This window comes from Hipposideros armiger, unplaced genomic scaffold (assembly GCF_001890085.2).
Source record: "Hipposideros armiger isolate ML-2016 unplaced genomic scaffold, ASM189008v1 scaffold_14, whole genome shotgun sequence".
NCBI lineage: Eukaryota > Metazoa > Chordata > Mammalia > Chiroptera > Hipposideridae > Hipposideros > Hipposideros armiger.
In genome coordinates this window covers 5,855,242-5,869,920 of record NW_017731364.1, presented here as the reverse complement: position 1 = coordinate 5,869,920, position 14,679 = coordinate 5,855,242, and the positions used below count along the sequence as shown (strand labels likewise).

Sequence of the window (14,679 nt, the reverse complement as noted above, 5' to 3'; positions counted from 1 at the left end):
GAGGAGGAGGAGGGGGAGGAGGAGGAAGAAAAAGAAGAAGAAGAAGAAGAAAAGAAATAAGAAATGCATTAATAACTGGGTTGTCCCAGTGCTGCCACTGACTAGCGCTGTTGTCTTGGCAGGTCTCTTCCAGCTCTCCTCTCCCATTAAATGAAAGGATGGATTAGATCAGTAGCTCTCAATGTCCACAAACATGTAGCAGATCTTCCAGACCTTTTCAAGGGCCTGCAAGTTCATAATACTACTAAGATGCGATGAGCCTTTTTCAATGTGTTGACGTTTGCACCGATGGTGCAAAATCAATAGTAGGCAAAAATGGCTGGAGATTTAACTTGTATCAAGGTAGTGGCACCAAATTGCACTGACAGTCATTGTACTTTCACCACCAGGCACCCACAGTAAAGGGGAGGAAAAGGTAGTTCCACTTAAGACTGTCCTTAATGTATTAAAAATTAAGTCTCAGTCTTTGAATACATATCTTTTTAAATGTTCTGTGTGATGAAATAGTAAGCATGCATAAAGCACTTCTGCTGAATCCCAAACTGCAATGGTTGTCTCCAAGAAATGCACGTGTGTGATTGTTTGAATTAAGAGCTGAACTATCAGCCCTTTGAATGGAACACAATTTTTATTTGAAAGAATGATTGACAAATTATAGTCAATCAGATAGGTTTTATTGGATACTTTCTCAAAAATAAACCGAGAGCCTATCATTTCAAGGAAAACAACTAACAGTCTGTGTTGCCAATGATAAAATTCAAGTTTTAAAGTAAAAATTAAAAGTTTGAAAATCTTGCATCTACTATTATACATATGATATCCTCCTAATACTTACAATGCATTCTTGATGAAATTAGTACTAATATCAATGATTTTTGTTGTTGTTATAGAGTAAAACATGTCAACATTTGGAAGATCTGCATAACTCAGTGAACTAATGTTTTTCAAATGACCAGTGAATGATGTTACAAAAGCATAGGTAGAAATCCATTCAAGTGATAATTAGATCAATGGATTTTAATACAACAGTTTCATTAAAAAAGTTTATTGATTACATATTTCACATTATAACTAAACTTTAGAAAACTACCACTTGTCAAGTTTTGGTGTTGTATCAAAGAAAAAAGTCCACAAGTACCTCCTTTTTCCTTCCTTTTCCATCCTTTCCAGAAATCTTTTTCTGGGTTTTTTTCATAAACTTTAATCAAAACACATATCACAACAAATTGAAATTAGAAGTGAGAATCCAGTTGCCACTTTTCTCACTGACTTTTTTTTGCTTTGTTTTGCAAAATGTACTACTTTTATATAAATATTTTGCATTTAAAAATGTCTTGTATACTTGTTTTAATTTCTAACAAGATAAACATCATTAGCTATAACTCACATGACCAAAACCTCATGTTTAAGAGTGTAAAGCGGTCCTGGGACCGAACCACTGGACTAGATGGGACTTACTCATATGTATACTCCTTTCCTGTCTAGTCTAGTACTAATGTCCTTTGGTTCTAAACCATTAGGGAAAAAGACACAATCCTGCTACCTGTTTACCTTTACGTAGCTGCCACGTCAGTGAGAATTTGGAAACACTGAAACATCTGTATGACTTCACTCTGGAGTAGACCATTAGTTAGTCAACAAATACTTATTGTGCGTTTTCTATGGGGCAGGCACTGATACTTACAGCATCTGGATCAGAATCTAGAGTCTACTCCTAACTGAGGCATACTCTTGGTCAAGATACAAAATCTCTCTAAACCAGTTTCTTTAATGCAAAATGAGAATGACAATAAAAATTACATCATAAGATTAATGTGTAGCTCCTGTGAAATGATCTATTAAAGAGCTTACTATACACAGTGCCTAGCATATAATAAAAACTCAGTAAATCTTCCTCATTGTTCTTATAACTAGGATGTATCTTACCATTGTTTGCAATATACATGGAAGCAATAAAGACCATTCAACTGTATTATCAAGGGTTCAAAATCTATCCCAGATGCTGAAGAATTCAGCTCCATAAAAATAGAGAAGCAAAAGTATCCAGGAGTACCTGTTTCTCACCTAAAAAGCAGATGATCTGTCTTTGGCCAGGAATGAAATCAGGGTTGTAATAACAGCCCAGCCACTGAATAAATTCCTAAACTTTCTGTGGTCAAATAAGCAAGTAGTTCATGCTCAACATCATTCTCAGCACTGTGGTGATAGGACGAAACACCACAGAAAAGTGAGGATTCAAACCAAGTTCCTGATTAGACAAGAGAGAAAACATTTACTTTCCCTTTGTTTGGGCAAACAGTAGTGTTCGTTTTGCTTCTTTACTCCATTTAATTTTAAACCCAGAAGGATTGTGATCAGAAAAAAATAAGGTTGCTTGTCAATCTAAGGTCTGACCAAAAAACAAAACTAAAAAAGTCCTCAAATGTTTAAGAATAGGTTACAAGTAGGAGAGGAGGTCCTTGATAAATTTATTTAGATTAAACATAATATAACCTGGAAGAATACATGCATGCACACTTACCTATAACTTCTTTATAAAGATATTAAGGAATTAATCATTAAACTAGTTATACTGGTGCGGTCCAATTTCATTTTTAAAGGAAGAAACATGATGCCACCTTCACTTCACGTTATTTCATCAACTCTAAGTACAACCACTTCAGGTGTCAATATCTTACTATCCTGGTAAGACTTTTACTCTGATTTAATAGAATGATGTAAGTTATACTTCCAGAATAATGTATAGCAATGATCATGCCCCCTTAACAGCACTTGGATCTTCAATCAGGAAATTCAATTTTAGCTGCAAAACTATGTTTTGGCAAAAGTGCAATTGAACTCAGTGTACTTGTCACATTTCTAAATATACTCCGGTCACCATGACAACAAGGGAGACTGATGGATCGCTTAAAAGAGTACGGTATATTTAATTGTCAGCATTTTAAACTGACTCAGAAAAATGCTGTGTGATAGGTCTACTCACCATGGTTACTGCCGGCTAAGTCCATAAGAATAAAAGGTCATATATGCACATCAACGACATGTGCAAGAGAATGTAAAATCGGAAGGCCTTGTATTTTTAATCGCACCAAATGCCAACCTTAAGGCTTTTGACAGGACTCGTTCACATTCAGGTGTCACTCAAGAACCTCTCTCCCAGATCGGTCGGATCTGCATCTGCTCGATGGTCAGCAGAGCAGATTCCAAATCCTGAATCAGGTTCCAAAGCTTGTTCTCTCACTTAGATTAAAGATCAAGATGAACTTAAGGTTATGTTCTCCTGGAACATATCCGGAATAAGGGATGAGAGAGACTCTTTGTTCTTTCCTTCCATGTAGACCTGTGCTCAAATGATAATCTTCTAGGATCCACTCATTCCCTAAACAACCATTTCCTGAGTGAGCACCTCTCCTATGCCAGGCAATCTCCCACAAGCTGGGAATATAGTGGCAACAACCAGACATGGTCCCCACCGTTGGGGAGCTGACATCTTCAGACAAGAGGAAGACAAAATAGAAATAATCCACTAAAGAGACTGAAATAATCCCAATGAACTAATCCATTAGACATGACTTTGTACAGTGCCTAGTACAGGGTAAGCACTCAGCAAAGTTTCATCATTATTATTGTAACTAAGATATCTCTCAGCAAAACAGTTTGCAATGTATATAAGGGAAACAAAGATGTACTAACCATGCTTTCAGGAAACCACAAATATTACGTAGAATATAAAACAAGATAATGGGAAAAGGTGATAGGGAGGGGAGAGGTGCGCTGCTTTAGCTAGAGATTAAGGAAGAGCTTTCTGAGATGACATTTGTACTGAGCCTTGGATGATGAGTCCAAGCCGGCTGTATACAGAATCAAAGGAAAGTCAGATGATAAAACGTGGCTTATACAGAGGACAAGAGGAAGGCCAGTGTGTCTGGAGCTTACTGAGTGAAGAGGTTAGGGGTGAGAGAGAAAGGAGAAGATGTAGCCTATGTCACAGAGCCTTGCAGGCCACTAAAAGGTCTTTCACATGTTTCTAGATACCTTGAAAACCACTGTACGGTGAGGGTGTAATATGATCCAATTAGCAATTTTAGATCTTTCCGTGTGGTGTGGAGAAGGGTCACGAGGAGAAAGCATAAAAGCATGGAGACATTTCAGAGACTCTACTGCCAAGGTAAGGTAATGCATGATGACTTGGATTGAGTCACTATACTCCCACTGCATTTGCCTTCCATAGCTCCCTGCTTACCCTCTGACCACCTCTTGCAAAAGAGCTGGGGAGAGCAATCAGAATCAGGAAATATTCTGGAAGCAGAACACACACACACACTAGCCAAGTATGGACTCTGAACAAAGGGTGGTAGCAAAATGAGTTAGATGTAGGCCCACAGCATCATGGGAAACATGTCCCATGATTCAGCAGGGTTTGATGCTGCATTTCTAGCTGTGAGGCTTGATAGTGATCTTCCTGCTCCGTGCACCACACTTTGAGAACCAGGGCTTTAGGAGAGTCTGGAGGCAGGAACAGCAATAGAGCAGGAGGCAATGAGAGCTTGGCTTTAGGTTAGTAATAGGTGAAACGGGGGAAACTCCAAAAGATGTAGCAAAAAAGAAACTATCTAAGAGCTGAGAACAAATAATCCACGAGTGAAAATAAAAAAGAAGATGGTGGAATTGATTCCAAGTTTTCTTTAATGACATTAACACTCTACAGATAGTTTCTGACTATCTAATGCAAAGCACTTTCACAAGTCATATTTCCTGTAGTGATGGTTTATCCCTATAAGATAGAGCAAAGGAAATGATTGTGGTTACAGATAATAAAATAACAACAACAATGCCAATCATTTATTGAGAGCTTTTTCTGTGCCAGATACATCGTAACATATACTATCTACAATTCTGACAACAATCCTATTCCTATTTCACAGATGACAAAACTAATATTCAGAAACATGATGCAGCTCGCCCAAAAACACTCCTGCTTCACAGGATGCAAACCCAGGAAGGGACCCTAAAATCAATGACCATCATCTCCACTCTGCATAAGAAGTTGAATCTACAGGAAAATTATATGCCCACTTTGGGCACTCATCCTCAAAATCAGGGTTCCCTTAGGGTATGACTAAGCTTTTCCAAGTGGCAAAACTTGATCCATGGATTCGAGTAGCACACGAGTGAAGTCCCTAAGGCCAGGTGGCAGATCTGTAGCAGAACTGTGACTCATTTGATGCCCTCACAAAACAAACACGGTGTTTCTATGCTCATGCTCAGAGTCATGTCTGCTCCCATGTTCCTGCATGGCCCCACGCTTACCCTCTTAACTTTACTTGCTTTTTCTTTATACCTTTATCTGCCCAGAGAGTAACTGGCTCTCTACACAGTGATGCATTTAGAGCGAGGATGTGAGAAAGAGGCCCTCGTTTGTGAAGATGCATGGGGAACGGTAGTGGATATTGACAAGGCATCAGTAGGTAAGAAAGATGAGCTTATATGTTTCCCCAGCCCAGGAAGTGGGTAAGAAATGAGCCACAAGATCTTCCTTCTAGTCACCCACACTGTGCTTTCCCAGGATGATTCACAGGTATGGCTCCACGGACCTGACAAAAAGGACCATCATCAGAAAGATAAAAGGATGTTTTTATGCCTCCTCTCTCTTTTTTTTTTTATTTGTTCCTTCTTGAGTAATAACTATTAATTGTGCTATGCGGGCAGTACAGAGATGAGTCTACCGGGAAGCCAGCACAAATCCATCAAGTGCTTTTAGCCAGAGCTTTTTAGAAGCAATTGCTTACCACATTTTCCCTGCTCTTTTTCTCTGCTAGAATTAAAGTGGATTTTACCACACAGTCACCCCAATGCCCTCCTCTCCCACCTACAAAATGAAGACAGAGGATGGCTGTTGGTCTATCACCAGCGAACTCACAAGGAGTATGTGAGAAAACCAGTTTGTTTCATGTTTATGAAGCCTAAGTATTGATCCCTAAAATAGGTACTCGATTTACATTAACATATGACAGTCTGTGAAGTAGATATTGTCCAATTTGGGCAGATGAAGGAATTAATGCTCAGAGATGATATGGCATTTGTCTAAAACCCAACAAGTGGCAAATAGGAGAGCCAGGAAGTAAATGCAGGTCTTCTGACTACAAGGCCAACACTTTTTCTACTCATTACATCTGTCCCGTACACACTTCCAAGAGTTTCCACGATCTTCCATTCTGTTCTGCAGAAAAATCAAAGCTTCAAATATTCCTTACAAATAAGGCTGTAATAATCAAAAAGCCTGTTTCAAAATGCCTTCTCTAGGAATACTGAGTGTCAAAACCATTGTAGATTCTATAAGGCTTGCCTCTCATGAAGGCAACACATTGTTAACCATAGCTGGATTTAGGGATCAGTCAGTCTGCACCATGCCTAACATGGAATCTTAAAGGCTCTTGAATTTCTCAGCACAGGGCTCTGACCAAATCGCAACATCACACAAAGTCTGCTGCCTCACCCAGTCCCAGGGCTTGTACTAAAGAAAGAATTATCAGGGGAGTGGAAGTAACAGAAGACGGAGAGCCTGTAATACAATCATATGTTCAGAGGCTCTGAATCACTATGAAGTAGATAAAATAAAAAACCCAAATCAAAAGTTAATATAACTAAGCTTAAACCCATCTTTCATTATTATTTACACCCCCTATACTATAGGTAGATGTTGGAAAGGCTCAAACAAAAGGAAAAATAAGAATAATCCAGTCTTCAGGCCTTTAGACATAATATCTGAACAAAGTGAGAATTAATATGTGCAAGCAGCATCCTTTTCTGTCTCCCCTTACCTAGAGGGGTGGTGAGGTTAAGCATTTTGAAAAGATTCTTTATCATAAGCAGAGCTGACAGGGACACCTGATGAGAATGATAATTAAATCAAGAAGTAAATAAACACTTGGATCAATGTTCTTTACTTTGGTAGCTGACTTAAGAAAAAGGGTTGCTTTATAAAGGTGGTATTTCTCTCTTCTAACCATAAATATAGGGTAGCCTCACAAGCTTTCTCTTTTTTAAAAGTTATTTTGTTTCTCAACAAATGCCAGTTAACCACCTTCTATGTGCTAGTTAGTGTGTGGTTTTGGGGGAAAAGATGGTAGAAAAAGAAAAGGACACAACCCCTATTTTCAAAGAGCTCAAGGCCTGGTACCTAAGGCCAAGCACAAAACGTTGATTTTTTTTAATTTTTTTTTTTAAGTCAGCAAGTTATGTTCTCAATTATGAAAATACCAAATGTCAGATTCTTCTCCAGTCCAAGCAATAATGTAAAATGAGCCAATTCTTCTGAACCAGACTTTTTTTTTAATGAAAATGATGACTGTTGAAGCTTTTCTCCTAATGCCAAATTATTAGAACTCAAAGGAAAACACAAGGTCAATTTACTGTGCTCCATATTCTTCCCAGGCTCTAATCATTGTCCTGTAGAAATATAATGTAAGCCACATATGCAATTTTAAATTTTCTAGTCACCACACTTAGAAAGAATAGCAAAAAGAAATTTATTTTACAAATATATGCAAAATATTACCCTTTCAACATATGGCACCACCGCATTTCAAGTGCTCAATGGCCACATGTAGCTAGTGGCTACCATATTGGACAACACATCTCCAACCTCTCCTCAACCTTCACCTCCCAGTAACTGAAGAAAGTGAAACATTTGTTGGAGGAAGGAGACAAGTTTACCATAGCAATCAAGTTACATAGACTTCCACAGGTATTTCTCTCAACCCTGTATCTCAAGACCAAAAGATTACAGGACTGTGGTGGCAAATGCCAGAGAGAGAAAATGGCTCCATCCTATACGTGAGGATCAGGAAAACCCAATGGGTTCAAGGGTTACTACCAACAAAATGGCAACTTAGCCACTCTACCCACTGGGATACTGATATCACCACATACAGGACCTGAGATTCTACCCTCAAATCTTTTGTGGCTTGAACCAAGGTTCATTTTCCAACCCTAGTTACCAACACTTCCTCTTCCCAACCCCACTGTGCATCCTCTGAGAACAATACAGGTAGGTAAAAATTCAGTAAACATGCAATGCATCAATTCATAAAGCTACCAAAAGGAAAAAAAAATAGGTAAGAAACTCTTCACCTTTATTGACCTATGGGTGTAACAAATTCTGTTCCCTTGTCAAATAATAAAGACACCTCCATCTATCACTCTCCATCACTTCTTTCTCCAGGTTAGGAGAGGATGGTAATGGCTGACATCCATTAAGCCATATTAATCAAGGGAAAGGATCATGTACTGAAATCATCTGGAAGGATGGGCAGAGACCATCTCTCACTCCTTCCTGCTTTCCCTAGTGTTGCCCTTTCTGTTGGCAATTTAGTTTCCAAGGTGGCTCCAATCCCTGTGTTTTTCACTGGGTAAAAATACAGAAAGCTAGTACTGTCACTCAACTCTCCTCTCAAGCCCCAAGGTTAAGAGTAGAAAACAGATTGCAGCAAGCCCATAGAGTCCTAAGGTCCAAAGGATATTTTCTAACTGAGTTTTGGAAGCCACCCATTTTGGGAGTTTGGGCCTTCCATTAGAATTGAGACTGGTAGTTTAAAGGATATTCAGTGATTTCCACCACTAATTTGCTAAGGTGTCAGAGTATTAATGGTCCCAGATAAGTGGTCTTTAAATAAAACATAATAAAACAAAACTGATCACCATCAATGTTAACATCCCAGTAATAACAGGTCATGTTGATATCATGTACTCCCTGATATGAAGCCATGAGAAGGGCATCAACTCTATGGTGTTCTTCCCAAAAATCCACAACCCCAGGCAAATTGTGACAAAACATCAGATAAATTCAAATTGAGGGACATTCTACAAACTACCTGCCCAATACACTTAAAAAGCGTCAAGGTCATGAAAAACAAGGAAAGGCTGAGGAACGATTACCGACAAGATGAAACTAAGCAGACATGATGACTAAATGAATAGTTTCTGAACTGGACTGTGCGACAGACAAAAGGTATTAGTGGAAAAACTGAGAAAATCTGAATAAAATCGGTAATTTAATTACTCGTGTTGTACTGGTGATATTTCTTAGCTTAGATAAATGTACATTGGTTATGTAAAATACTAACATTAGAGGAAGCTAGTTGAAGGGTATACAGACACTCTCTACTATTTTCGTAATTCACCAACAGCAACAGATAAACATTATAGAGAACTGAACACCCTTAAGCGTCTTCAACCAAATGAAAACTCAATCAGGAAAAAAGCTGACAAGACTGGACTACAAGAAAAGACATTACATAAAGTGACTTCTCACTTTTGGTTGTTCTTATAAAAATTAAAAACCATTTCCAATGCAATCTGATTAGTTAAAAGGTTCACTGGAAGCTAGGAATTAGCTGAATTAAACAGACTTTTTAAAAAATATATAAATAAATAAATAAAGGAATAGAATGAGAAAGTTTAATTTTGCCAAAAAAGAAATCAATAATTGAAAAATTCACATTTTGGCTAATTGTTTTTTTTTCTTTTCTATCTGGATTCATATTATATACAGAATCATCTTCCCAAATCACGTTTGAGGGTTTCAAAGATCATATACTGTCTCTGTTTTACTGAAAAAAAAAGTCTATCTCCATCTGTGCTAGGAAGGAAAAAAGCTTAGCCAACACATTCAAGGTTTTTCTGAGATTCAATGTGTCCAGACTTTTTAGCCCATCCTGAGTGTCTGGGAAACGACATAACCTAGCCTGGGAAAAATCCTTTTCAAAGAGTCACGTTACTTTTTTTCAAATCTTTCTTTCAGGAGCCAGTTTTTCAACTCAGTTTATCTGATTCACCAAACCAACCAATGACTAAAACATAAGAGAAATTTAATTCTGCCATCTCTCATAGATAGGTAGGTGGATAAGTGGATAGGTAGGTAGGTAGGTAGGTAGATGGTGGGGGGTGGAGGGAGAGGGAGAGGGGGAGAGGGGAAGAGAAAGAGAGAAGGGGAGAGAAGGGGAGAAAGAGGGGGAGAGAGGGGGAGAGAAAGAGAGAAGGGGAGAAAGAGGGAAAGAGGGGGAGAGGGGGAGGGGGGGGAAAGAAGGGGAAAGAAGGGAAGAGGGGGAGAGGGGGAGAGGGGGGCAGAGAAAGAGAAAGCTAAAATTATTTTTGGGCCCAGTGAACCAGCTGAGGTCCTGTGCTGAAGGAAAAGGACTTTCAGAAACATGCTCCTTCCTAAACCCTCAGCACTATAACAAAAATATCAACATATTCGCTGAGTATTTTTTTAATCCTAGTTTTAGAAAAATGTTTTCCTTTCAACAACAGTAGTGAATGTTACAGAAACCAAATCATGGAGCCCAACATTTTCTGCATGGGCAAACAGTGATCCAAAAAGAGAAACAGAATTATCCAACTCAGCGCTTTCCTATCAGAACCTCTCCTAAACATTCCTTCAGATATTCAGACCTTAAATTAAAAAGTAAGGCCCAAAAACAATTAAAAAAATAAATAGCAAAAGGGAAAGGCAAGTACTGTGAACAAAGCACCATGTAAACATCAGGATGCAGAGACAAATAAAAAGAGGCAAGGCTCCTCTTGGCACTAAGGAGCTTTGGAACTGCTTCTACCCACCTTGGAGGGCAATTGAGGGGAATGTGGAGGGCTTTCTTGGAGACGGCTCTTCTCTGAAGATGCTGTTTTCCCTGCAGCCTCTCTATTTGTGTCTGCCTGTCCTCCTACACTCCAGATACACAGGGTCCAAAGCAAGTGCTGGCATTTTTCTAATTGCCTCTTGTTGCCTCTAGATCATTACTCCACTACCACATACCTGACTCTAGCCTCCTCTTCTCCCACTTCTAATGTTTATATTACCTTCTCCATTGAAACCTCCAGATCCTGCGATCTCTTTTCTCCCTGTGTGCCATCCCTTCATGGCAGCATTTCTTTCCTGGTTCAATGTACAGCTTATGTACTATAATATGTCAGGCATTATTTTGGTCCTTTCTCTGCCATGACCCTCCCCAATGTTGGATTAATGCAACAATCTGCCTTCTCAGCTCTCACGCCTACAGTGTTTGATTGTACTACACTAAACAGAACTTTAGGAGGCTAAGATATCAACAATGCAAAAATAACTTCAATAACAACCCTCTCAATTTACAGTGTAGAGTTAATGAAGCATTTCCCTACTTATTGCCTTCTTTGATTCCCATCACCCTGGTAAATTAGGGACAACAGAATCGGATGCCCATTTAACAAAAGGGGAAGCAAAGTTGCAGAGATGGGAAGTGCCCTCTACCAAGACCTCTCAGGAAACTTGGCTCTGCTGGAACCTGAACCCAAATCTCCTCACACCTGGCCCAGGACACTTTCCATTATTACTCCATGCACTCAACGTTCTAGGATCCCCTGCACAAAAAAACAATGACACGCCAGCAATGCCAAGGACAAATCTTTAACCTATACCAGAATTAAGCCAGCATTTTTAGTTGACTTAGAAAGGTGAATAAAAAACTAAAAAAAAAAAAAAAAAAAAAAAGTTTTCCAACTTATTCTGGTAGAGACGATTAGCAGAAATATCTTGCAAAGAATGTGGGTGTCCTGGAAGATGCATCGCCGTCATCATTATAATTTCTAATCATGCTGTGTGGGCAGGTGTCCATGTAGCAGAAACACCACTGGCGCCCAGATTAGCAGTTTCATCAGGAGACTAGAAAACGAAATCTGCAATTCTTAGACCTCAGAGCCTAAATCACAACTTTCCCCTCAGGGACTAGCAAATATGCAGTCTGTGCCTTAGCCAGGATTGTGGGGCCTGCCAAAGGAGGCCATCAAATACCAGGTCCATCAGAAAGTGCCCACGGGAACAAGATACAGGAGGCTTCCTGGGAGCCTGGAAATACCATCAGATGCAGAGACAGAAGGCCAGAGTTGTAGTCCCACATTCTGCCTCTAATTCGCTGAGTAACTTTGAATGAATCAGTTGCCTTCTTTGCATTTTTGTTTTCATTCTCATCTGAAAATCAAGAGTTTTAAAATGAAAACTATTCGTTTTCAAACGAGACATGGGAGGAGGTCAGGAGGGAAGGCAGCCAGCTGTAGGGTTTAGGCTTGCCCTGGCTCTGCGCCCTCCTCACCACGACGGCAGGTCTGTTTTTATCATCTTACATTATGAACATGGGCCACTCTGCAAGATTTAGCTTGAGCAAAGCATCCAAGTCCATAAAAATTACGTGCATGATCTCTGCTAACCCATCAGCTCTAACTTTCTGATTTTACTCAAACGTTCTCTCTGGCGTAATCGTTACAAAGATCTTTTTACCCAAGTTACTTGATTTGGAGACAACTGTATTGGTAGATTTCAAGAATAAGCCTATTAATAACAGACCCTGAAAATGTAATGTGAAGTATGTCAATATGTTCTTATGCCACCACGTTAGTAGATACTCAGACAGAATGCCCAAAGATGGCAGAGATGAACCAGAGTAACGGGAAGGAACCCACCACAAATCCCGTAATTATTTCACAGGGATTTATTTATTCATACAAAAATATTTCTTAGGCACCTGCTAGTGATAGGCACTACGGTAGACTTGAAATGAATAAACAGACAAGGTTCCTGTCCCCATGAGGCATTATATTATAATTAGGCCTGGCATTTTTAAAACCTGTATATAGCCAAATAACTAAATCAAAAACACTGCTTAACAAAATATGTAGTATACAGTTAATACAATCCTTAGAGGAAAAAATGTACTTTGTTTATATGAATAAAAAAGCAGAAATGAAGATAGGTGAATTAAGAGTCAAGCTCTGACAATCAGAAAAACAACAAAATAAACCTAGGCAAAGCAGAAGAAATGCATTAATGAAGATTTTAAAGAAATAAAGCACAAAACCACATAGCTTCAAATAATAATGTGGAAATAACCATAAACATAGAGAAAATGGAAATAATTATTAAAAATTATTTAACTCCTTGCAAATCAATTTGAAATAAGTGATTTTCCTAAAATACAATTAACAAAGGTATCCACAGAAGAGATATAAAAGCAAATTAGTTCAACTACTGTAGAAGAAATAATGTGTTGTTGAAGAAAAAAATACTTCCACCCCCTCAAAAAAAAAGGCATCACGTCAAGGCAGTTTCGCAGGGGAATTCTATCACATTTTTAAGGAATAAATCATACAAATGCTATATGAGCTATTGCAACAAGAAAAGCTTCCAAATTATTTGTATGATCTAAGCGTAATACTGATAACAGAATCTGGCAAAGCTAATACACAAATACACACGCGTACACAATTCTCATATAATCTCACTTATGAAAATTGATGCAAAAATTGTTAATAAATGACTGATGTCTAGATCCCAAAAACACTAAAAAAATAATGCAAGCTATGACCCAGCGGATATTACTTCAGGAACACGAGCATGATTGCCTGTTTAAAAAAGGTATTTATATACTTCACCAAATTTGTTGAACAAAGGGAAAAATCTAAAATATTTTCTTAAAGTTAAAGGAGACAATGTATGATTGTTTCCATAGTTTCCAAAAAGGTTGATAAGCAATTACAATCACTCTCTATTTTTAAAAATAAAAATAAGAAAACAATCTCAGAACAGGGATGGATAGTTTTTAACACAACATATTTCTCAAACAAATGCCCAACATCACAAGTAATGGGGAACATTATAAACATTTCCATTAAAGAAAGGAAAAAAGGCACACGCACTCTAACACTGCTGTTTAATATTTACTCTTCTAGAGGTAGGACATAATACAATTAAAATAAAGTTGTAAGAGTTAGAAAAATTTGAAGAAAAAGGTAAACTATAGTTATTGACAGATGAAATGATTACTTAACTAGAGGCTCAATGAAATTCATCTAAAAGTATTCAAATAGTGAGAGAATTCAGTAAAGTGGCTACGCAGATAATCAGTAATCTGAAATCAAGAAAACACATACATACACACACACACACACACACACACATTTAGATGGCCTAAGAAACAATTCCATTAACTATAGCAAGCATAAAATACCTAGGGAAATAAGAAATGTGCATAGTCTACATGAAGAAAAATGTAAATGCCCCCGGGAATATAAGAGAAAATTTTAACAAACTGAAAAGCATAGTTTTCTAAGAAAAAGAAATAATATCTTGACAATGCATAATTTATAATGTTAATGAATACATTTAGAGCAATCCCTATAAAAATATCAATAAGACATCATTTTTAAAACTGGACAAGTTCTAAATTTCATGGAAAAATGAACAAGTGCTAAAAGACAAAAATTCAGAGAAAGGGGAACTAATGAGAGTGGAGTGATGCCATCAGGTAATAAAAACATGTATACAGCTATAATAATTGAAGGCATAATAATGGCGCATAAAATGTCAGATGAATGGAAAATAAGGTCCTCAAAATGATGCAAATTCCTAAATATTGAATATTTCAGTAGTTAAACATCAAGGAATTTAATAGAAAAGTGGCTTTTCAAATCAGTGTGGGAAAGATGGACTATACAATAAACAGTGTTTGGAAAGGTGGATCTGGAAAATACCAAAATTGGTCCCTACTCACATCATTTACCAAAATATAATATTAATAGATCGTTAGAGAGGGAGAAAGAGAGAGAGAGAGAGAGAGAGAGAGAGAGAGAGAGAGAGAGAGAGAGAGAGAGAGA

General features: G+C 38.0%; 1 protein-coding gene across 3 annotated transcripts in view; it reads right to left on the bottom strand.

Annotated features, from left to right (window-relative positions):
* The window catches only part of LPP (LIM domain containing preferred translocation partner in lipoma), a 663,248-nt gene that overhangs the window by 490,569 nt on the left and 158,000 nt on the right, over positions 1-14,679 (bottom strand). The window lies entirely within an intron of this gene.